General features: G+C 35.1%; 1 long non-coding RNA gene across 2 annotated transcripts; it reads right to left on the reverse strand.

Annotated features, from left to right (window-relative positions):
• Positions 1 to 1,257: 1,257 nt before the first annotated feature.
• Positions 1,258 to 5,843, reverse strand: LOC132644913 (uncharacterized). 2 transcript variants are annotated; one of them, XR_009583945.1, is made up of 3 exons: positions 4,458 to 5,488; positions 4,074 to 4,189; positions 1,258 to 3,814 (listed from the first exon to the last, which is right to left on the reverse strand). It is a non-coding gene; the product is annotated as an uncharacterized LOC132644913 (long non-coding RNA). The 2 variants fall into 2 exon arrangements; XR_009583944.1 differs by having other exon boundaries at positions 1,258 to 4,189; positions 4,458 to 5,843.
• Between the last annotated feature and the right edge of the window lie 19,738 nt (positions 5,844 to 25,581).

Raw genomic sequence — 25,581 nt, forward strand, 5'->3', positions numbered from 1 at the left:
AGACTTGGCCCTAGTCCGTTCTTACATGCTCCGTTCATTATATACTTTCACAATGTATATAATTTTTGAACTTTAAATTTGTTACAGGCAAAATACTGTTGCAGTGTGTTAAATTACATCGATTGTGAAGTCCCGTATATTTCTCATAGGAACTTAAGAGAGTAAAAGTCCAAAGAATGAACGGAAAAAAATTGGTTTCATGCAAATCTTACCTTTGAAGCAGTAATGGTAGTTTATAAAAGGGTTGGCTTATTCACGTATATAACGTGAGATATATGAGTCAATGGGAGTTGAACAATCCATCACTAAGCTAGCCCAATTACATTAGTCCTTGTGGGAGTAAAGGTATAAAAGAAGTTTCAAAGAATAGTTAGCTATAAGGACAGCCCTGAGACCCAATTCGATCACCTAACGGTAGATTGTTGTACAGACATTATGCCACCGAAGCAAATTATCCATCTGTTGCTATTTAAGTTTCTTTTTTAGAAAAACTAGACCATTAGGCTAGAGGCCAAATGGTATTGTTAAGTTTGATTTAAATAAAATCATTTATTTTTTGTGAAAGGTACTTTTGTCATTTTCAAATCACTTTGTATCATTTTCTTCTGTGCATAAAACTTTACGCTTTTAACTTTAAAAAAAAAACGTTTGAAGGGTTAGTGAGTTCCTCACATTAATTGGCCAGAAGCATTTTCCAAGAGTCCGAGGATACTGCAAATGGGAGGAGAATAAAGTACACGCTTTCTACCCTTTGAAGGATGAGAGTATCACCAGTGGATTGGGTACTCATTCGTCTACACCTCCCCTTTTCCATCCGGTTCAAATTCCCTATGATATTATTGTAGAGGAACATGTTTTTAGAATATTTGACCAACCAAACATAAGAAAAGGGGAAAACACACATTTGATATGGGTAAGTAATATGTATTCTCACGTTAATTTATAACGGCTACTTGAGCTATATACATATAGATGTTGAACCAAAGACGGGGAAGACATGTTTCTCGGATACACATTTATCACTAAATCTATGTTATGTATTCTTACTTTAACTTTTAGATGCTAAAGTTAAATTATTTGATTTGGTGTAAATAGCTCCTGGTCAAGCTCCTAACAGCGTCCCCTCGCGTCTCAATTCTCCCACACTCTAATATCCACAATAAACCCTTGCTTTTATTCCATAAACTAGTAAATTTACCCACATTTTGCATGGTGGAAAAAAAAACTAAATAAATAATGCCATATAAAATAAAATAATTCTCCACCCAACAAATATTTCCTCATAATTTTATCATGAACTATTACAATAAATACAAACAGGTGAAGTGAAAGTACTTTTACACATCAAATTTTCATCAATTCTCTCGCAAATAAAAGCTTAAACTTGAGGCATTATACATGTAGCTTTATCTAAAATTATAAGATTTTTTTTTACATATGCCTCGACAATTCTCACCCTTTACTTCAGTAGGAGTTGCGGGTTCCTCCTATTTTTCATCTTATACTTCAACCATTATTTTCCTCTCCTTCACTGCTTCAATTGTGTCACGTGTTTGGTTTCTCGATTCAGAATCAACCACAACTTTCATCATTTTAACAGTCTCACACCGCAGCCTGAAAAATGACTTCTTCCCCGGATCAATCAGTCCTCACAAATTGATTACTTTCAGTGGTTAAAACTTAAGATTTTTTTTGTTTGTTTGTTTATAACTGGAATAGAAACTCAAATTTATGCTTCCAAAAGGATTTTCTTCAAGGTGTTTGTGCAATTTTTGGTTAATATCTATTATTTAAAATTCAAATGCTACTCTATTAAAAGCTCATGATAATACAAAATGCACGTGAAGAATGAAGAAATGAAGAGAGATAAATAAACCATCCAATTAAGTTTTAAGTTGTCACAATGTAAAACCACAAGATTGAATCATTAAAATTACACTTGGATCAACAATGCAAGAAAATATACTTTTGATAATTATATTTTACTAATTTTAGTCTAAACTCTCAGAAAAAAAAAACCATAAATTTTAATAACTCAAAAATCCAACCGAAATAAAGATCAAACAACAGTTAATAAAGAACAAAGTTCAAGTGACTTTATTTTACTGTAGATACATATTCAAAATGTTTGAATTGCTCCAACATTAGTTTAATAGTTCCCATCTAATTAAAATGAAAAAAGAGAAATTAGATTGGTACATTGAATTAAAAAAACTCATACTGCATGAGCAATGAAAATAAAATGTGGAAACAAACACAAAATTGAGAACAAAATCATGTATAGAGCAAAGTTGAAAGAGATAAATAGGTTTAACTGGTGTCATTTATTTCTTTCATCGGTCATATAGAATACCAAGACGATAATATATTAAAGTTCTATTTCTATTTTTTGTTTCACACGCCAGAGAAAATATAAATAAAAAACAGTTTCTACTTGCTTCCAAGAAAAATAGTAGGAGTAGTACACATTATTTTAGCCAACCATTAAGATACAGAGGACAAAAATATAATGACAGAAATCAAGCAACATCAAAATATGTAGAACAGATAAGTACCTGTTTGATCTTCCAGTACCCAAATTACTCTATCAAGCCCCAATTCCACTCTCATGATAAATACTGTTAAAGCCAAATGGAAAGTAAAAAAGAAGACGAAGAGAAAGAAGTGCACCATAATACTCATGCTTGGACTAACCCGATGGGGAAAAGAAAAAAAGATTTAATAAAGAAATACATGAAATAAAGCACGAAATTTGTACCTTCATATATTTCTCAAGGACGATAAACTTCTTCTCTGATATTATTCAAGAATTCAGCCAATGAAAGTTCAAATATTCAACTTTCTCTGACAAATGCTTTTACCAAAACTCGAAAGATACGTTAAATTTATGAAGGTAAATTCTACTGCTCCTGTGTTATTTCTTTCCCTCCTTGAAAATTCCCTTGCTCGTAGAAAGATTAAATCCTTAAAAAAAATTAAGCTTCATGATTCATATTGATTGAATTATGAATTAATTAATAACATAATATATGAAGAATGAAACTTAATTACCCAAGACAATAATCGAAAATCAAAATTCCTAAACATTAGATGAATAAAAAAAAAAAAGTGTGTAATGCAGTGTGTACAACAACAACATATCCGGTATAATCCCACCAAGTGGGGTCTGGAGAGGATAGAGTGTACGCAAACCTTACATCTACCTTGTAAAGGTAGTGTGTTATGCAATGTAAAGAATAAATAAAAAATATGACAAAGTTCACATCAATAACCAAAAGTTTAGAGTTTGTAACAACTAAGCAAGTTAAATGAGCAACGGGACAGAATTGAACTAAGAGTTCAAGATTATATACACAGGTATACTGACTGTAACAAAAGAGCCTTCAGCCACTGGTATATCTATCCTCCCAGCTATGTTCAACTGAAACATTAAGACCACAAATTTATTATGCTAAATCACTACAATGTCGCAAGCGAGGAGAAAATCTTTTAGTTAAAAGTCTTTTTAGAAACATACATTTTAAACAAAAAGTACCAGGAATATAGTCAATTTGACAATAGAACCTTCAGTTAAGTATCCATTTTGAGCCTTTTTTCTATTATTGTCAATCCCATCTTCCAAAAAGAATACAATAAATAGCCAAAGAATCAACAAACTAAAATGAAAAAAAAAAAAAAGATAAAGAAGACGAATTTTGAGAATATGACACCACCGGTTTGTTTTGCCTGACTTGAAAGGAGTTGGGCCTCTTCTTGCTTCTTTCTCCTAGCAACTCATCTGCTCTTCGCATTTGTTGGCATTTTTTACTTCATCCTTTCTCAAAAATCAGATTAGAGTAATTAACAAATGGATCAGTTTACCAAATATTTTAGAGCCACAATCAGTAAAATATGTGCTTTCGTAAGATACAAGAACATAACATACTGGCAGATATACAGGTGATATGAGAATCTTCCAAAACTTAAGCAAGAACAATTAATAGAGATGCCTTTTAAATATAGTGATATGGAAAAAACAAAGGAAAAAAAAAAGAAGCAAAAAGACCACGAAAAGGATAAATGTAAATACTGACCAAAGAGATTCCCTTCACCTACTCAACGACCAACTTTATATAATATACAAGAGATGTTCAGATCCATGAGAATTAACTGTTTCCAGTAGAATTCTATGCTGTCTTCCACTATGGATCTGAAGAATATCACAACATAAAAAAACATAAAGAGATTGAGACTAATCAAAATGGGTTCTAAGTTGAATTCTAAAAATATTATGAATCAAATATTCAATGGACCTATTTAGAAGAATGAGATCAATTTCTTCTTGAAATCCTAAAGCATCACTTATTTTGAAATAAAATGAAATGCCTAAAACGCAATTTATTTAGAAACGGAGGGAGTACTAAGATTCATTTTATTTTACTTATTTTGAAATAAAATGAAATGCCTAAAACACCAACCTTTAGAGTGAAAGCTTTCAGAGAAATTCCGAAGAACCTAACAGTTCCTGCAATAGGGTTTTCGCTTTCCATAATCTGATTTTTCAAACATTGTTCTGAACTTACTTTCATTTTCCTTGACTCCATTTCTCCATATTCATTTGTAGTAAACTCCATACATCAACAAAGAGTTAATACAATAGACCAGTAAAGAGCACGAAACAAAGTCTTGAAGTAAAAGAAAGAATAAATAATCTGTGGGGATAATTGCAAAAGAAAACAAAGTCTAAAGAATAGATAAAAAACGCTAAACAAATTTGACTAATACTATTAATTTAGTAGTAAGAAGGCAATGAACAGTTAATATATGTTACCTGGCGATGTCCCAGAAGAAGAACTTGATCTTGGAGCAAAGCAACAGTTGAAGACAATACGCAAAGAATCAATTTAATTGTAAACTGACAATAGGGCAAATGTTATAACACCAGCAAAAAAAATTATTAGTTTTCAAGCCGTCTTCCTAATTTCCAAAAATCAAAGAAGGGGAAAAAAAAAAACCGTCAGCTTCTTCGCAGAGGCCGTAAAATGGTCCCTCAAATTTAGATAAAGCAGGAGCAATAAGTGTTGCTGCTAATGGATTTCATGTTCTTGGCGTTACTGATTTCGCACTCGTATAATGCATCGCAGAACTGATCAATTAAGGGGGAAATAGCACTATCCCTAAAAGTAAGAAAAAGGAGGGGCAAATCCTGCACGGCATCTGCACTTCACTGTCTTCAACGCCCATTTGTTGCGATCGTTAGAGTCTAAATCTTGGAAATCTGGAAAATGTCTTGATCAGAATCTTATTCACTGCGGGAAAAAACGTTTTCTTCTCCGGTTATGGCATGGTTAAACAACCCTAATTGAGATGGTTAAACAAAAGCGCCATTTCGGGAGGCAAAAGGAAAATAGTAAGGGAAGAGAAAAACATTTTTTAAGTGGTTGAAAAATGGAAAAAGAGCGAAAATCTGGAGAGAGAAAAAAAAAAAAAAAAAAAAAAAGATAAATGAGTTTCGCATTTGTGTTGCACCACGTCAGCGGGTCTTTTGACTGCATTTATATATATTCATATATATGATATAACGTTTATGAAAATAAACCAATTCTAAAAGTACAAAATCTAAAGCTACCACGTAAGGGCAGAAAGGGAGTTTGCTAAAAGGCCACTCTCAACACTTATTTTGACAAAAGGTCATAAGTCTCAAAGAATGGGCTAAAGGGCTACTATTTATGACATCATCAAATGAAGTCTCCCATGTCATCACCCCTATACCCAAAGTTTTAAAAAATACAAAACAGACCCCTAACCACCAACATTTAACTACCCCAATTTAGCAGCCCAAATTTTTTTGTTCCCTCCAACAGCAGGGATGCTCCCCATTTCTGCACTTTTCCGATCCCGTTTCCGATCAAATTTTCGGCTTTCATCTGAAAATCAGTCCCAAACGACGGATTTCTTCCCTACTTCAGTCATTGTAACTTAAATCTCTTAGAAATCATTGAAAAAAAACTCGAATTATTTTCACCATTGTTGTCAAAGCTCAATTATCAGGTGTCAATTCCATCCGCATCTACTCGTAGTGGAGTTCGTTTTTGTTCTAATCCTCTTGCGGAGTCAATTCTCCATTAAAAGAGTCGTGACCCTGCTTTTTTTTTTTTTTGTCTGAATCTGGTACTGTTCTAAGTCTAGGCATCGACCAATTATAGACCATAGCAATAGTCTATTATATCTTTAGTATGGAGAATATTGGAGAATATATTATAGTAGGTGGTGATTACATGGGTGAATGGGTGGAGACCTCAAAATGTTGGATTTGAAATCTGCGAGCAAGGTGATAGTGTCGATCGCCGTGCGTCAGAGTGGTACGTATAATGATTTGGTTGAGAGTGTAAAGGAAAGTGGGGAGTTAGATTGTGACCCCAGTGACTTGCACATTAGTTATATGATTAATGCTCTGTCCACTAGGGGAAAAGCTTACCCTTCTTTCATAACGAATGATAGGCATGTGGTGTTGTATATGCTTGATGTTGTTGTTGATGGTTGTAGGCCTGTTTTGAGAATAAATGTTGTTGAGAGGTCTCATGCAGCGTCAACATCAGCAACACCACCCAACGCAGCCACAGCAGCCAGTGGATGCAAATTCAATGCAAAATGAGAGCATGGGTGATCATTCAATGGATACGGATGATCATGATGTTGATACGGATGATCGCGATATTGATACGGATGATCATGATATTGATGTTGAAGAGTGTGATGGGTAGCCAAACCAATTTGGAAGGAAGAGAATAAACGTATCCCTAATTGCAAAATCTTTTAAGCCCAAAGGACGTGTAAAAGGGAGGAGAAACAAGTGCTCAATTTGCAAGGGAAGCGGCCACAAGAGAACAACGTGCCGAAATAGAAAGGGATGAACTTGATGTATTTTGCAATATATTTCATTGTGCTTTTCTTGTAATTTGTAGTTTTTGGTTCTTCAATTAAATATGTTTTTCTTGTACTATGCAGTTTTTGGTTCTTAAATTAAATATATCAGTGAATGTATTTCATTGTGTTTTTCTTGAATGTCAGTTCAATATTAATCAACTGTATAACTGCATATAATAAACCACGACTGTGTTTTATATATCTACTAAGTATAGGAAATAATAAACTTAATATCTAGTCTATACTAGATAACGTATATGATATATAATCGCCTTTAAAGCCCATCGATTGCTGAACCGCAAAACGCCACCAATTAAAATTCAAAAAGCCTGCGGTTATGTCTAATCAAACCCAATATTAAACGCTACCTCCATGCGCATTGACACGTGTCGCTCACACATTAGCCGTCGATTCACTAAACTGAGGTCATCAGTCTATAAATCGCCTAAGCCTATTTCAAATACATCATCTCATCTCTCTCATCACAAAAAACTCCTAAAACTTTCTGATAAAAAATGGCGAGAAGGATTAGGAACAGAGCATACCGTCACCCTAATTTCAGAGCACCACGTCCTGAGTTCCTCCTCCTCAGGAACGACTTCCAGAGGCTCTTCAGGGGCCTCGGAGAGGATAAGGAGCGGATGGAAACTGCCATCCGCAGAATCGCACGCATCTTGCGTGTGCTTCTTGATCTGGAGGGTGTGGACCCTGATGCTCTGATAACCGCCCCCCCCCCCCCCCCACCATCCCCCTAGAATATTAGTAGTTTTTAGTATATTTTTGTATAAGCTTTCAGCGATGAAAGTGGTAGATGGAAGTTTTTGGACTTTCATCGCCGAAAGCTTTAGGTGATGTTTTGGGGTTTTATTTTGTTATGTAAAAATCCACCATATTTATGAAACTAGTTTATGTTATGATCTTTGTGTTCTTACTTTATTTTCTGTATACTGTTGATTTAATGTTGTTTGATGAGTCGATTAATAACCAAACAACTACCATATCTATAACAACCACAAGATAAGTTGATTAATAACCAAACAAATACAATATATATAATAACCACAAGCTATAGCCTATTATATACCATCGATATATTATAGACCAAGTAAAGGAGACTGTTTTGGAATGAGAAGTCTGGTGAATGTAAAGCTCATAAAAATAATTTTTTTTTAAAAAAAAGTCAAACCCGAAACCCCAAACTGCGTAAATCTAAAGGACCGTGGATAGGTCTATAATATACCAAAAGTGTATAATAGCCAACGAGTAAAGTATATTATAGATTCTGTAGTTTGTCTATACCTCTACTGCAGTTGATATATAAACCAGACCACTATTTGCCTAAAATGGCTATAATTAAATAAAATAAAATAAATAAAAAGACTTGATGCTATTTTAACACTTTATTACATCATATTAGAGTCCCCATCTATTATACACATAATCCAAAGATATTTAGAACAAGCAATGATCCTTAATCATCGAATATTTGCCTAAAAGGCTATAATTAAATTAAATAAAATAAATAGAAAGACTTGATGCTATTTTAACACTTTATTACATCATATTAAAGTCCCCATCCATTATACACATGACTCAAAGATCTTTAGAACAAGTAATGGTCCTTAATCATCAAATATTTGCCTAAAAAGACTATAATTAAATTAAATAAAATAAATAGAAAGAATGATGCTATCTTAACACTATATTAACACTGTATTACATCATATTAGAGTCCTCATCCATTATACAAATGATCCAAAGATCTTTAAAACAAGTAATGGTCCACCTTGGAACAAGGTTGTGCTTTGAGAACTTTAGCTTATTGTCAGACTTATCGGATAATAGTGTTAGGATTACCATTAATTGTTCTAAAGCTCTTTGGATCATATGTATAATGAATGAGGACTCTAATATGATTTAATAAAGTGTTAATATATTGTTAAAATAGCATCAAGTCTTTTTATTTATTTTATTTAATTTAATTATAGCCTTTTAATTAGGCAAATATTTGATGATTAAGGACCATTGCTTGTTATAAAGCTCTTTGGATCATGTGTATAATAGATGAGGACTCTAATATGATGTAATAAAGTGTTAATATAGTGTTAAAATAGCATTAAGTCTTGTTGACACCTAATTTTTGACCTCCCGTAATTTACTTTAAGTGCTCAGGGCCCTTGGACAATAAATAAAATCAGTTGTGCACCCTAAAGGGTCTAGTTAATTTATATGAAATTATTTGGGATAATATTTTGTCACACCCTAATCTCACTAGGGTGTGATGGGCACCCGACCCTTATTTAGGGCCGAGCGAACCCTCTGACTCTTAGTACACACATAATCCCTTTGGACTTTTAAATCAAATAAGGATGGAACACATAGTAAAGCTTTCAAAAATATTCTTTCTCGTTGTTCTCAAATCAAACAAAATCTGTAATCATATAGAATTTATCACATAACACATAATGATATATAGGCTGATGGAGCCGCTTACAAAACTGACATCCTATACCCACGACTCTGTCTGCAAAGTCTCTAACATCAATCAGAAATCATAGCACATATGCTCTGACTCGGCTACACTCCAGGAGCAAATGGAGCTTGCCATCTCCGCTGGAACATCTTCTATAATAGCTTCAACTCATCTGGGTGTACCTGCGTGGCATGAAACGCAGCCCCCGAAGAAAGGGGGTCAGTACGGAATATGTACTGAGCATGTAAGGCATGGAACACAAAAAAGGGAGATCATAATTGAAGCAGAGATTTACCAGAATCAAGTATGACCTTTTAAAACATCAAAGCACTTGCCTTTTTAAATGAAAATCATGCATATGCACATCATATATCATATATACAGATAACGTGTCCCGGCCCTCCAGTGAGGGACTCGGTGGATAAAATCATACATGTCCACATCATATATCGTATATGCGTAACGTGTCCCGGCCCTCAAGTGAGGGACTCGGTGGATAAGATCATGCATGTCAACATCATATATCATGTATACATATAACGTGTCCCGACCCTCTATTGAGGGACTCGGTGGATAGAATCATGCATGTCAGCATCATGTTTCATATATACATAACGTGTCCCGGCCCTCTATTGCGGGTCTCGGTGAATAAAGTCATCATATGTCATCCTGGCCGCCATCCCCGTATCATCATATCATCATATACATATACATATAACGTGTCCCGGCCCGCAAGTGAGAGGGACTCGGTGAACAAGGCACGATAACATACCCGGCCCGGGACTCGGTGAATAGACATATTGAGACTTGCACGAACAGAGTAGTGCGAAACCACATGCACATAAATCACGACTCGATAGATACGTACACTTACCGACATCTGAAGGCTCAGAAACAAGTTTCGGGTCAATCCGACTTAGTATAAGAAAGTTATGAGCGTTTGAAGTACAGAACCTTCTACGAACGTTTCAGAAGCCATTTTTGGAAAATCAAAGCAACAATCATATCAAGTACCTTTCGGATATCGTTATGGATCAAATCAGATAGAGCTTTTGGAACCATATGTACGTATCAAAATACATCAAGGACTCAGTGGAATAATCAAACGTGCTATCATTTGAAAATCAAAACTTTAGTCATATCAATTATCTTTCGAATGCCATTCGGAAACATATCAAACAGAACTTCGGACATCATAGATACGTATCAAAACCATATGAAATAGCTTATGCAAATCAAGAACGTTAGCCATCCTAGTGGCTCTAAGAATAGGAGTTTCTTTGAAATCATACATATACTTTGTCATGTTGGTTTCACAAAGATCATGCCAAAAGAAAGAAAGGGTAAGCCTTACATACCTGCTCCACATCCTATTAGCTACGCTTATTTATCCAAGCTTGCTAGTCTACATTCAAAAGAATTCACATAATCATTAGATTCATCGGCATATACTTGTCTTAATCTTTCAAATGAATTCATTTATATTCTACCGAAATTTCGGCAGCATTTCCCCTGTAAATACACCATCCCTGAGAATCTAACTCGGCCAAATCATCAATCAACAATCCGAGAATTCAACTCGGCCAAATTATCAACAATAATACCAACAATCATGCCAACAACATCAACAATCAATTCAAGATGCATTCTAACATTAACAACCTTTGTCATACAATTCAACGACGTTTCACTTATATTCAATTCAATTCACATAATATTCAAACAACCCAATCAACATACTACTTTACCCGAAACCTTCCAAATTCAACAAGAACAATAACGACACATTTCCTTCCTTCAATTCATGAACTATACCAATAATTCACACACTAACAACATTATTCTCATAATTACAAGAAACCATATTAGAATCACATTAAATCCTCCAATAATTTCTCAATGATTACGACTTCATTTCAATTCATCCAACCTTCATTTTCATCAGGGAATCCACATCTATAACAATCAAAATACTAAATAAAATTGATTCATTCTCTTCTACACCACACAATAACCACACGGCCACAACACCCCATATACACGGCCATCACTTGCACACACATATTTCATAGTTTTCATCTATTTCCACACACTACAACATGTACAAAACATTCATGACATATGAGAGGGAAGATCAAACCTTACCTTTATTCTTTGACTCTTCTATTCGGCTAGAGCTTCCATCTTGCACCATGAATACTTTGCTTGTTCCAACAACCACTCCATGCTAATTAGGGCCTTAAAATTAGTTGGAATGCTAGAATAAAATAATTTTTCTTGATAAATTTCCATGGCTTAAATTTTTGGTGCCATGGCCGAATACTCTCTCCTTCTTCTTCTCCTTTTGTTTTTTTTCTCCAAGCTTCTTGAAGTTGTATGAGAAATATGACTACTAAGTCATATATATAAGCATAAATAATTCATCCATGTGGGCCAAGCCCACCTTAACTTGGACGGCCACATGGCCAAAATGGTCTATTCAAGAATTTTCTTGAATTGTTGGTGAAATTCCCATTTTGACCCTAGCCTTCCACAATTTTTCCATACTAATAATGTTCATAACTAATATTCATAAACAACTTGTACATTAAAACAATTTTGAAAAATGGTCTTGCCCTTGACTTACCACGACTACCTCGAAATATCCGAGCGTACAAAATACGGGCTATAACATATTTCACCCTTTTAAATTGATAAAGAAATCTCCAAGGTTATTTTTAATTTTTTTGTAGAAATTGGTGATATTCAAGAATATTTTTATCGAAATTAATCAAAGGGGCAAGAAAACCCTTTTGGATAATTATTTGTTTAATTAATTAAATCAAGGAAAAATTAGATTAATAGGTGATTTTATTTCATTTTTTATTGTCCAAGGTATTTTGAGTAATTCAAAGAATCGACCATTTCATCCTTTAAATCTTGATTCAGTGTGCGTTTGCATAGTTATTAATTTTCTTTTATCTGGTTAATTAACTCAGAACGGTATCTGCAAAATGATTTTTTATTTTCATTTATGAGTCGTGTTCTTAAATTATTTAAGTCTTGATGGACAAATAATTAGTTTTTCTTTATTTATTTATTTATTAGTCTATTTTTCCCCGACCCTCTATATTGGTATATACATGGTGTATACACACACACACACACACACATATATGTGTGTGTATATAACAGGCCCAACCTTTAAATAAAAAGGACCAGGCCCAGTCCAACAAAGGACCAAACCCGGTCAATTAAGAGGCTAAAGAGGAGGGGAGTTTATACTCCTTCCCGTTATTTTCTTTTGAGACCCACCCTAGGGGTCTATTGTGCAACGTAAAGAAGGAGCAGGCGACTAGGGGTAAAACCCTAGCGCCGCCTCCTGTTCCACCACCTACCCGCCCCTTTTTTCGGTCATGTCCCATCTATTGGAAGCGTATAATGTGGAGGAGAGGATGAAGCATTAAAATCTTCATCCTTCTCTCACCAGAAAATGGCCAAACAGGCCCTTAAAGGTACACTCCTCCCCCCCCCCCCCCCCAATGTTATATGTATTGCTAGTCTTGAAGTGTTTTGAACCTTTGATTTCATTTTTACTTCAAATCTGGACCGTATATTTGAGTTTGTGAGTGATACTTGCATAAAACTTGTGAGTCCCACATCGTTGGTTGTAGTTCTAAGAGCATTCTAGGGTTTCTATAAATAGAAACCCCCATTTATTCGAAACGAGAGGTTGAAAACGGGAAAAGGGCTGAAAATTATATATTTTGCCTTAAGAGTTCCAAAAGTTCAAAATTTTAGTTTTAAAAATCTAAGGGTTTCAATTCATTTTCATTAGTTCTATGATGTGTTTAGTCAATAAGATTGTTGGAGTTTTTATGATAAAGATTGAGTAGTTTTGTTGTTGTTACATTTAGACTCTATTTGTATTATGCTTAGGTAGTATGGCTGTGTGATTTATGATAGGATTTAAGTTGGTACTTTGGCTCATCACCTTTATATTTTGGTTCCATTTACATTATATCTAGTTGAGGGGTGTGGGGGGGGGGTCAGGATAGGTGTCTGAGTCAATATGATGGTCCATTCTCTTTATTTTCAATTTTATGTTCATACTAGTCCTGGTCAATGTGGTTGTTTGTGGTTCAGGACAAAGCCTAAACCTGGTCCATTCTCTGGATTCTGTCTGCATTATGTTTGTTTAAGGACCTTCATGTGGGTTATATGCGAGTTTCAATTTGATAGGTTGTTTTGACTCAACCTTTTTATTCAGGACTTTTGTTTCATGCTTTGGGACTAGTTGTTCCTTTTTCTTTACATACAATCTAGACAATAACATCAAGTTGATGAACCTGCTTGACTTAGATTTCATTTAGCTTTCCTGTCTGCCCCCAATCCCACATTTGCTTGTTTAGTTGTGATTAAAGGTATATTAAGTGGGGTTTTAGACCATGGTTTTTGAGTTAGAGGATTTTTATCTGGATTTAGGTGTCTTTTCTGTATTTTCTGTTCCATTAGGGTTGTCTAAACACCATTAAATCCCTATGAGAGCGTTTGGAATGTAGTATAAGTTGATATGTTAGCCTGATGAAAGTCCTATGTTTTGATCAGAGTCAAAATAGGTATGTTAAAGCCATAAGTGATCTAGTCCCATGTGATAAGGTTGGGTCATGAGGGGGGTTAGTTTGAAGTCACAAGCTCTTTTGAATGACTTGATTTGCCTTATGTCTTATTATTTACCACTTGGAGGTTTGTCTTGGTCTGGAAGATAATTAAGGGAGGGGTCAAGAGGTCTGCCTGAAGTAAGTTGCCTAATCTAATCATTGCTTATATTAGTTGGAATCATGTATAGTTAAGCTTTGGTCTTGTCTTGTTGTTATTTGATTATTTGTTGCATAGATAACTTAGTTTAGATGACTTAAGGCATAAATTTTATTAAAAGAAAACTAAAGTAGTTACAGTTGTATTAATCTTGGGAATTGTCTGGATTGAATTTTCTGAATGGATTTCTTTATCTCTTACATGACAATCACTGTAAAGTAATGAGTTTTAAAAACGAAGTTGGATCTGTTGAGAGGTTTAAATTAAGGTTCATTACTAATTTTGTTTGTCTTGTCTTAATATAGATTGTGGTCATGAGTTATGATTTTCAGACTTGTTTGGCTTCCATTTTGGTATTAGCAGTAAGTCATTTGGTTTAAGTACTCTAGTGCTTTGTAATTGAAGCAGTTCACAACTTTGCTCTTTTTTTTTTTCAAAAGTGTTTTTTGATAAAAGTTGTCTTGACAGAGTTTAATCTTTAACCATGTGATGTCTCTGTGCTTTGATGAAAAAGAATTTGTAAGTGATTTAACTTGAAAAAGGAATGAGAATCAGTCTCTTTTTGTCACTCTGTTCCAACTGATTTAGATAGAATGAAAATATGTTAATAAAAATTGGATTCAGTTTGAAGAATATAAGAGGTAGGATCAGTCTTGATCTTTTAAAGCTAGCTAGGTATTTCAACTTGGTCTAATTGTTTGTATTGATGCTTGTGTCTTATCTGATTGACTGCTTTATTCAAAGAATCAAATTGGATAGGTTATGTGATCAGTAAAATGTTAAGTTACATTTTGGTCAAGATGATTGTTGTAAAATGGTCTGGATTTTCTCAAAGTGATTTACTCTTCTGTTTTTCCTTAAATCCTTGTGAGTCTGTCCAATAGGGACCTAGTCCGTAAGCTAAGTGTTGTTTCTCTTCTCTGTGTTTATGTGTTTGGTGTGTCCATGTAACTTGATAAAGGCATTTTGTGTGATAAGTTCTATCAATTGTGTCTCTCTTAAAGCTTGTGGCTATTTTTGAGAAGCTAATTGTAAGATTAATAGGTCCAGTTTTCAAAAGGAAACTTTTCTGATGTTTGTTTAAAACTTGAGGTTAAGGATTTACTAGAATATAGTTTGTTACTCCTAAATTTGATTTCAAATTCCTTTTTTCTCAAATTATAAGACACTTGCACACATCTATGGTATAAGTAAAACTCCATCATATTTTAAAACAAAACTTGTAGATTGTTAACTAGTTGCATTATTCATTTCATTTAGAGGGACTTATTATTGTAAATTCATTTCGGTTCTAGGTCAATAACAGAGGATCAACTTCTTCCTCTATCTTATTGATAAAAGTGAGTACAAAAGATCTTTTCTGCTTAATTCCACGGTTAAAATGTTTGCTCTCTTTCTTTGTTCACTTCTGTGTAATCTACTACTGGGATGCTTTGCACCTGGTTCCTCTTTACAAATCCAAGATTTTTTTTTCATGTCCTTGTGTGATAACTGTGACACTTATGGTCTTATGTGTTAAACTTCTAAGTTTTATCTTTAAGATCTTTTCCTGAGGCTATTGTGTGAAGTGCTTGTTTCTCTTCAAAACCATTTATGTAGAGTGTTTGTTTTTCCTTCAAAACTATTTCTGTGAAGTGTTTGTTTCTTTTCAAAACCATTTTTGTGAAGTGTTTGTTTTTCTTTCAAAACCAATTCTGTGAAGTGTTTGTTTCTTTTCAAAACCATTTTTGTGAAGTGTTTATTTCTTTTCAAAACCATTTCTGTGAAGTGTTTATTTTTCCTTTCAAAAACAGTGTGAGGAAGGTTTTGTTTCTATGTCCAACTATTCTATGAAGTGCTTGCTTTCCTTCCTTTTCCTGTCCAACCATTCTGTGAAGGTTTTGCTTTCCTTCCTTTTCCCTTCTCCTCTACTATGCTCAGAATTTCTTGTGACATCCCTTGCTTGTTCTTGGTCTGTTTTACGTCCGGTTGCACTATCTTGTCCACTTTTCATCTCAAGTTGAGTTACAAAAAGCTTTTATGTTATTGAGTTCACTCTTGTTTCACAAAAACCTACAGAATTTGATAAAAAAACACAGAGATGATTTCCTGTTTCTGGTTCTGTAACCTCTGTGATGTATATGTATTGGTCTCCTATTATGTGTTGATTTAGTGAATCATTTTCCTATCCCTAGGCCATGTCTTAGACTAAGTAATGCATGTTTAAGCTTCTTTTGCTTGTCTGAATTTGGTCTCTTTTTCCTTTAGGGAATCACCTTAAGTTTTAGTTGTTGTTTCACTTATTTTACCCCAACATACACCTGAGCAGAAGAGTTAATTGTTTTGGGCATGACTGAAGGCTTCCAGCTCATGTGCGACATGTCTTGCCTGTGTAATACACCATAGACCCTCTTACCAAGATTAGAAGATTAAATAAAACAATAGAATTTCCTATAGCATCGGGTTATAACCAGGTCTAAACTGCACTTAGATGTAATGTGTGCTCCTCAAATCCAATTCCAGACCCTGTATTTCACTTAGTGTTTGTTTTTCTTAACCAAATTACCCTATTCTGCTTTCCTTTGCCATTTCACTTAGCTTGACCTTGTGTTGCCCTCTCAGTTGTGCTTTCTCTATGAAATTGTATGTCCATTTGTTTGTAACATTGGGTGTATATGTGGTATATTGTCGGGATGTTGGGTATGACCATTCACTTTTCCAGAGGCAAGCTGTTATTATGTTAACATGAGGGAGTTAATCTTTAATTCTGTTGATAAGCTTGTAGTTTTTTCTTTTAAAAATTCCTAATTATTATGTGTAAGTCTGCAGTTGGGTTTTATTATAAGATATAAATTGTGTTATCCCTTTTGAGATACTGGAATGAACATGGGCATTAGTTTGGGCTCATCTGCTTGGGCTTGATATTTACAGTTTGGGCCTGGCCCAAAAGAGTTAGTTGTTGTACATTTGAAAAAGATTACCAATTCATATCCATGTAATTCTTTTTCCTGTGACGGTGAATAAGAGGCTGTTTGGATGGGCTTATGCCTATAAGCTGCAAACAGCTTATAAGCTAAAAAAAATAAGTTGGGGCAGTCTAACTTATTTTTTTTGGCTTATAAGCTATTTTCAGCTTATAAGCTGCTTTAGATAAGCTAAGTCAAATGGGCTCAATTATTTTTTTGCGCTTATTTTAAGCACAAAATGACTTTAAGCTGGCTAGCCAAACACTCAAAAAAGCTGAAAACAGCTTATAAGCAACTTATAAGCCAATCCAAACGGGCTCTAAGTTTGAAGTAGTTTTCCCTTTCTTCCTTTTTAGTTACTGTTGGTCTCCATATTTATGTTCATATCGTAATTCCTAAAAAATCTTATACTCTCCATGTATGTTATTCTGCTCGGATCCATTTGAGATTAGGTTTTGGTAATTCGGGGTTGTTCTACTCTCCCCGGTGTTAGCCATGCCTGGGGTTCTCAAAAACCCCATGGAACTTGTGCGACATCGGGAATACGGGGCTAGAACCCAGTCCCCATGCCATACTAGGTCTTAAAATAAATCATTATAACAGTTTTAAGATACAGACGGGCAAGTATAGGATTTGGTATGACTGTTTTTATTTATATATATATATATATATATATACACATATGTGTTTTTAGTTATTTTAGTGATAAGGATGGTTAAATATAAACAAAACGAGTTTCCTTTTTTCTTTTCCTCCTCCACTTTCATGACCATTTCGGGTCAAGACCAGCCTCTTATTGGGCCAAAGGCCTAATAGGACTTCTATTCAAATTAGGATCGAGTCCGCAAAGAAAATAATGGCGAGGCGCGCAAAAGGCCCAGCCATGGGTGAAAATGGCTACTAGGGACTTGGTACGCCCCTAATCTAATTTATTATTTATATTTATTATGTGTATATTTTTATGTATTGGCAAAAGATGTATTCAAACTCATATTATAGTGGAACTTATGGCTTAGACGTCGTAAGATAACGGTTCCTACGCTGTTTAGGCGACCTTAGGTCCCCAACAATTCCCAAAACAACGAGAATTTCTATAACATTTTGTTACTAAGTTAAAACTGGGTTTGCAAATTGTTTTCACTCAAATAAGTTTTAAATCAAACTTTGCATTTTCAAACTAAAAATAGCTATTGAATCTAGTGCAAATGAGTTTTAAAGCTGTTGTGGAAAAAAAATTGCCAAAACTCTCTACCATTTTTTTGAAGAGAGGAAACGTCAACAAAGTTTTAAGTCACAATTCAGTCTAGTACATAAAAAAATGTGCCCAATGCCCACGAGATTTTATTAAATCAGATGACATATCTCTTTTTTGTAAATTTTCCAGAAACATAGCATTTTGAATAAAGATAAGGCAATTAAGTTTTCACCAGAATTGGGCTTGTGATTTTCAATAAAGCAAAAGGATGTTTTGAAAACTCACGATGCCCTCTCTTTTAAAATCAAACCCCTCATCCCCTTAATAAATCTGGCCCAAATAAAAGGCCAAAAGATGAGTATATACAACCAGTATATACCACCTCTTAAAATAGAAAAATGCCTTTTGATATAAAAATTGTCGTAATATAAAGAATTCCGGATAAGACTGAACATATTAAAGACAGATTAACTCGAGTCTGAGTATGAGTACAGCATGAGTAAAAAACATACTACCTTTTTCACTTCGTTTATAAAAACAAACATATATATATATTCCTTATATGTAAAAGGAAACTATTTATATGTCACGCCCCGACAAGGAGTATGACGAGCCCCGACTCATAGGTCGGGAACCACCTGACTTAACAGTTACTTGGAGCATTATATATTGTAACTCAAAGAACATCTGCACGCAGAAAAGGCCCAATATAGAAATATCCGATAATCCAGCACATATGTACATATGCGAACCGACAAAACCGCTACAACACCATGAGTATCATAAAGCCGGCAAGGCTAACAGGAAAGTATCACTGGCCAAAACAAGGCCAACAAGACCATACACAATATTTACATACCCCACTATGTCTATGAGCCTCTAAGAGTGTACATATGAAAATATATTACACTAGCAAAAAAGTACCAAAGACAGCAAGTCCGGAGTAGTGGCACTTGCTGACACCGTTGAAGCTGGAAGTCCTACTGCGGTTGCTCTCCAATAACTCTGTCAGAGCCTGCAACACGAAATGCAGCTTCCCATGCAATGGTACGTCAGTCCGGGTAAAAGTACTGAGTATGTAAGGCTAGAATTAATAACATAAGTAGGACGGAGATAAAAAGATAATAGAGGTAACCTGCTATCTGAGAATGTACAACATATTTTGCATGAGTTTAAAAAAAAATCATATACAAGCATATACATATATATAAACAGTATCATCATCATAACGTACCCGGCCCTTTCGAGACTCGGTGTGTAACGTACTCAGCCCTTTCGGGACTCGGTGTGTAATGTACCCGGCCCTTTCGGGACTCGCTGTGTAACATTAACTGATCAGTGGTTGCACAATAGATGTCGTACCCGGCCAACTATAGCGCGGCTCGGTGTAGTAAAATAGTACATACATACATATATACAATGCATAATGAGCCAATGGAGTAACAACGGCCTTTCAAAGTGACATAAGGTCGATAACCTCCGAACGATTTATGAAATTCGTATCAAATCAACGAAATAACTAAATGACGATAGACATGATAACATTTCCAGAATCAATCATATAATTAAAACATTAAGATTGGAAATACAAAGCATAGGTGTGGAATAAAGTTGTTATAGAACGCTCATGTTCATATTCTAGTTGGATTCGTACCAAAGAAAGAGAAAAATGAACACCTTACATACCTTATTCGCCCAGTTACCAGTTAAAGGATCTTTTACTTTGATGCTTTCCCTTCGCCTGAACCTATATAATGAGAAACACATCTTTAATAATACTTTCCCATCAACTTATTCGTACTAGTTATCGAAGACTAATTTGGGTTACGAAAATTTGGGCAGCATTTCCCCTATATTCTGTACTTCCTCCAAATACCAAAACAGCTCCCAACAATACCAACAACATCAACAATAATATCATCAAGATCCTACATGACAAATATGTATAATTCCATCCAACACTTTCTTCAACCTCAATCCAAAAGCCAACAATATCAACACAACAAACTAAACTCTTATTCTCGTAAATATTCTTAAATCAATGTTAATAAAGAGAGATTCATACCTTAACTTTGATAGAATAGGAAGATATTCAATATTTACTTTGAAACCAAGCCAACTCCAACGCAAGACAAAACTATAATCACGGCTATACGGTACTCGAACCTCGATCAATATTCTGTCACTTGAAATTACTCAAAATCCTCACTTTTGTGTTATATAGAAGCTCTCTAGAATATTTTAGTAAATTATTATGGAGGAAAATGGGGGGTTTTAACCCTTATATAGTGGATTAGAGTCGATTAGAACCGACTCTAAAATCCTTCTGCGCGTTCGCGCTGCCCTGGGGCGCGTTCGCGCAGAGTTGCCCAGTGCTACTCTGTGCGTTCGCGCCACCTTTGGGAACGTTCTTGCAGGGTTAGGCCCTGCACTAGCAGTCCGTCTTAAATTGCTCATAATTCTCTATTTCGATGTCAGATCGACACACGGTTTGTTGCGTTGGAAACTAGACTTCCCGAACTTCAATTTGGGCTTTTGTTTCACTCCAAAACTCCTCATATACTAAAAGATATTCCTTCCTCAAATAGGGCCAAAATTACCCCTCATATTTTCTCAAAAATCCATCAAACTTAATTCGGAAAAGGGCCAAATATACCCCTCGTTATACTTTAAGTCCAAATATACCCCTACCGTTATATTATTGAATCAAATATACCCTTCCTCCATTAAAGTTGTCTACTATGGACATCCTATCCTACGTGGCAGTGACATTTGATGAGGTGGATGCCACGTTGTATTGCCACCTCATCGCACCTAACTCATTTTACTATTCACTCTTCCACCACTAAAATCTCCACCCCTCCGCCACTATTGTTGTATTACCGCTATATAGTACAGCTTTAGGGGAAAAAAACTTGCTATTGAAATAAGCTAATGTAATTAAACATTCATAACAACAACGAGTTAGCCATTATATCATTTTTTTAACTTTTCCCAGAGATCTAATAAAATGAAAACTAGATTAGGCTGACCGTATATTACTGAAAGTTCCTGGGTAACACAAGTGGATTGCGGGATAAGTTTATGTCATGGTTGAGAACTTGATATTAGCTTTGATACACATACTTCAGTTGTCTTCTCCTTATCCTTGATAAATTAAACGGCTTGCTTACTACGTAATTTCAATAGTAGGTCTTTTTTTTGCCCCTAAAGCTGTAGCTGTATAACGGCAATGATGGTGAAGGGATGGATATTTTAGTGGTGGAAGAGAGGAATAGTAAATGGGTTAGGTGTGATGAGGTGACAATGCCATGTGGCATCCACCTCATCAAATATCACTGCCACGTAAGATAGGATGTCTAAGGTGGATAACTTTAACGGTATTTAAGCCAATAGTATAATAGTAGGGTTATATTTGGACCCAAAGTATAACGAGGGGTATATTTGGCCCTTTTTCAATAGTACAGGGGTATATTTGGTCCTTTTCCGAACTTAATTTCCTTGATTCACTTGCCCTCCAATCCTTCCGCAGCTTATTATATGAACTTAAACTCTCACAATCATAAGATAAGTGCATATAATCTCATATACCTCCTGAAAGGTGACTCGAATCTCAACATACAAAACTACGGGGTGTAACATTATATTTGGATATTATAAATCCAAAACTACACTACCCTGTATATAAAAGGGACCAATTTAATTATTTTTCCAAATGATATGCAATTTACAAAAAATGACAGTTCCTTTAAATGCCAGAATAAACACAAAATAGATAGTTTAGGCAAATACTCATACTTTGGAATTCGAAGGTTATCCTTAATACTATGGTACCTAATACCTTCCCCAGGGGATCATTAGAACCTACCTAGAACTCTGGATTACGAAGGTTTTTTCACGGTATTTGAATAAACCCTTCAAAATCGATTTTCCTAATTTCCTAAAAATTAGGTGCGACTTTTTAAAACAAAGTCCGAAAGAGCATCAACGAGTTCGTAGTAGCCTTTTATGCCCTAACCCCGTGTAAAAAGCAAACCGTTACAAGTCTTTTTATTTATTTTATTATAGCCTTTTTAGGTAAATATTTGATGATTAAGGACCATTACTTGTTCTAAAGATCTTTGGATCATGTGTATAATGGATGGGGACTCTAATATGATGTAATAAAGTGTTAATATAGTGTTAAAATAGCATCAAGTCTTTCTATTTATTTTATTTAATTTAATTATAGCCTTTTTAGGCAAATAATCGATGATTAAGGACCATTGCTTGTTCTAAAGCTCTTTGGATCATGTGTATAATACATAGGGACTCTAATATGATGTAATAAAGTGTTAATATAGTGTTAAAATAGCATCAAGTCATTTTATTTTATTTTATTATAGCCTTTTTAGGCAAATATTTGATGATTAAGGACCATTACTTGTTCTAAAGCTCTTTGGATCATGTGTATAATAGATGGGGACTCTAATATGATGTAAAGAAGTGTTAATATAGTGTTAAAATAGCATCAAGTCTTTTTATTTATTTAATTTAATTTAACTATAGCCTTTTTAGGACAATATTTGATGATTAAGGACCATTACTTGTTCTAAAGATTTTTGGATCATGTGTATAATGGATGAGGACTCTAATAATAATAATCAAGTCTATAATAAACATTCAATACATACTCACAGTCGATAATCATAAACATTAACTCAAGTCTATAATAAACAAAAGCACATTCAAATCGACAAAGCAACAACACAGTTAAATACAAATGTTTTAATGCTCCAAGCTTATCATAAATTACCACTTACAAAAATTTGCTCGTCCAAATTCACAAGGCAACAACACAGTTGTCATAAATTGTTTGTTAAAGTAAAAAACGGTTAAGACTAAGCAATAAAATTGTTTGTTACCATCCACCACACACAAATTAACTGTTTGTTACAACCCAAATATCAAATTACTCCTTGATGAAGCCATTACTTTCCTCGACAACAGTCGACACAGCTTTGTCAGCGTTAAACTCAACATTAGATTCATCATTAGGGACTTCTTTTTCATTCTCAGCTTCATCATTGGGGACTTCTTTTTCTATCTCAACTTCAGCAGCAGAGACTTCTTTTTCCTTCTTTTCTTTAGCGGCAAGGATCTCGACTTTAGCAGCAGGGACTTCTTTTTTCCTTCTCTCCTTCAGCAGCAGGGATCTCGACTTTAGCAGCAGGGGCTTCTTTTTCATTCGCAACTTCAGTAGCAGACTCTTTCTCAACTTCAGCAGCAGACACAATAGCAGGGATATCTTGATCAGTTGGCACAGAGAGATCTTGAGCACTTGACACATGGACATCTTGAGCATTTGGCATATCGACATGTCGAGCAATTGGCTGATCAACATCAACCTCAACCTCACCAACAACTTCATTGAGAGTCTCCTTCTTCTTCTTCTTCTTCTTCTTCTTCTTCTTTGTCTTCTCGCTCTTTCTAATTCGTTCCCCCTCAACATAAGCGACAAGAATATTCAAAGACTCCTCAACCTTCTCCACACGCTACTTCAGTTGCTCATGCTCCACCTGCCCACTTAGTGCAGCACGACCCATAGATGTCCCAACACCAACATTATCTTTTGCGGCTGAATTATCACTAAGATCTTCCGAATGATTATCCTCGGCCTCTTGAGTATAGTCTTCATCAAAATGATCCATGGACTCCTTCCCCTTCCGACTAGAAGCCTTCGAGGAATTTTTTGGTGTAATCAAAACAGTCACGCCTTCAAGTTCAAGCTCCAACTCATCAATGATTGGGTCATTATTTTCATCATCACATGGCAGCAGATTTTTCATGTAATCCTGCTCCAAAACACGCACTATAGGGATGAGGTAAGGGTGCACCATCTACAAATAAAGAAAACATTAACATTAAGCTTATCTTTTTGCTAAAAAATTAATAATAGAGTCCAAATTTATACCTCGATAACTCGAGCTCTCTTAAATGGATCTCCTTCAACAAATCGCTCCATTTTCTTTATGTGCCACCTAAGAAAGAAAGAAACCTCCTCTGATTTCCCAGCATTCCTTCCAAGTGCAAGCCCAAACCTGTAATCACAGAAATAAAAATTGAGTGAAAAATAAACAAGACATAGTCTATACTCTACTGCCCAGTGGTCTATAATATTTACCATGAATGCCCAGGGGAAGCCATAGAGAGTATATGATGCAACCCTTTTCTCCGCGTGCACCTGGTGGTGCTTGCGAATGTCTATCTTATTCTTCAAGTAGTCCAGAGTGAGTTCAAATATTTCCTTTCCCCAAGGATAGCTATTGAAGAACTCCAAATCGTCTGCCATTTTATATCGTGTCATGATCCACACCCCTCGACATATCTTTGGGAAGCAATATTGTGTGTAGAAACCACACTAGACAACATTTGAGATTTTCCTCTTTGGTCAGCCTAGGCCCTCTGATCACCGCCAATAGCTTTTCTGCGGAAATGTTTCTATCGCGACGAACTTTTGTGCAGAATGTTGCCCCTTTCTTAAGTGCCCTTTCCTCTCTAGTTCGGCTGGGATATGATCCACAGTTTAGACCAGTGATCAAAGAAAACTCATCTAAGCCAAAACACACGGGCTTTTCATTCACCAAGAACCACATCTCGCACTTCTTCTTATGAACCACATGACGAAGAACCGTATAGTCCACCAACATTCCATTGAATCTATTGAAGTGTTCTGATATTTTTCTTAAGTGACCAAAACAGGAATGCCTGAACATTTTCCTAAGTTTATGATCTTTTATCAATGTTTTAAAATCAGCAAGCAATGTTAGCCTACTCCTAACCGAAACTTTTACTGGAAACGATTCGTAGTCATCCATCCAATTAATTAGACGACACTTGTCGACATCAATTGTCCTTGCACAATATGGAAACGACAAGGGATCAACATTTTCTTCACCACCAGACTCCTCAAAAACATGGGGATCATCTCTTTCACCTTCCTTGACACTATACATATCATTATTCTCCTCTGAGTACGCTTTATTTTTAGGTTCTATAGTTTTTCTTCTTTTACCTTCTCGGCTAACTTCTCTACCTTTTCTTTTTCTATCGGCAGATGTGGCCCTAGAACGGGTTTGAATTATGTGCCCTCCTCTTCCTCTAGTTCTAACCATTTTTTATAATCTATATACAAAAAACACAGTGACGTTGATCAGCGCCACGACAAAAAAACAAGAATGATCGACCAAAAGTCTATTAATAGACCATACTTTACAAAAAGCAAA

Source organism: Lycium barbarum, chromosome 6, assembly GCF_019175385.1.
Source record: "Lycium barbarum isolate Lr01 chromosome 6, ASM1917538v2, whole genome shotgun sequence".
NCBI lineage: Eukaryota > Viridiplantae > Streptophyta > Magnoliopsida > Solanales > Solanaceae > Lycium > Lycium barbarum.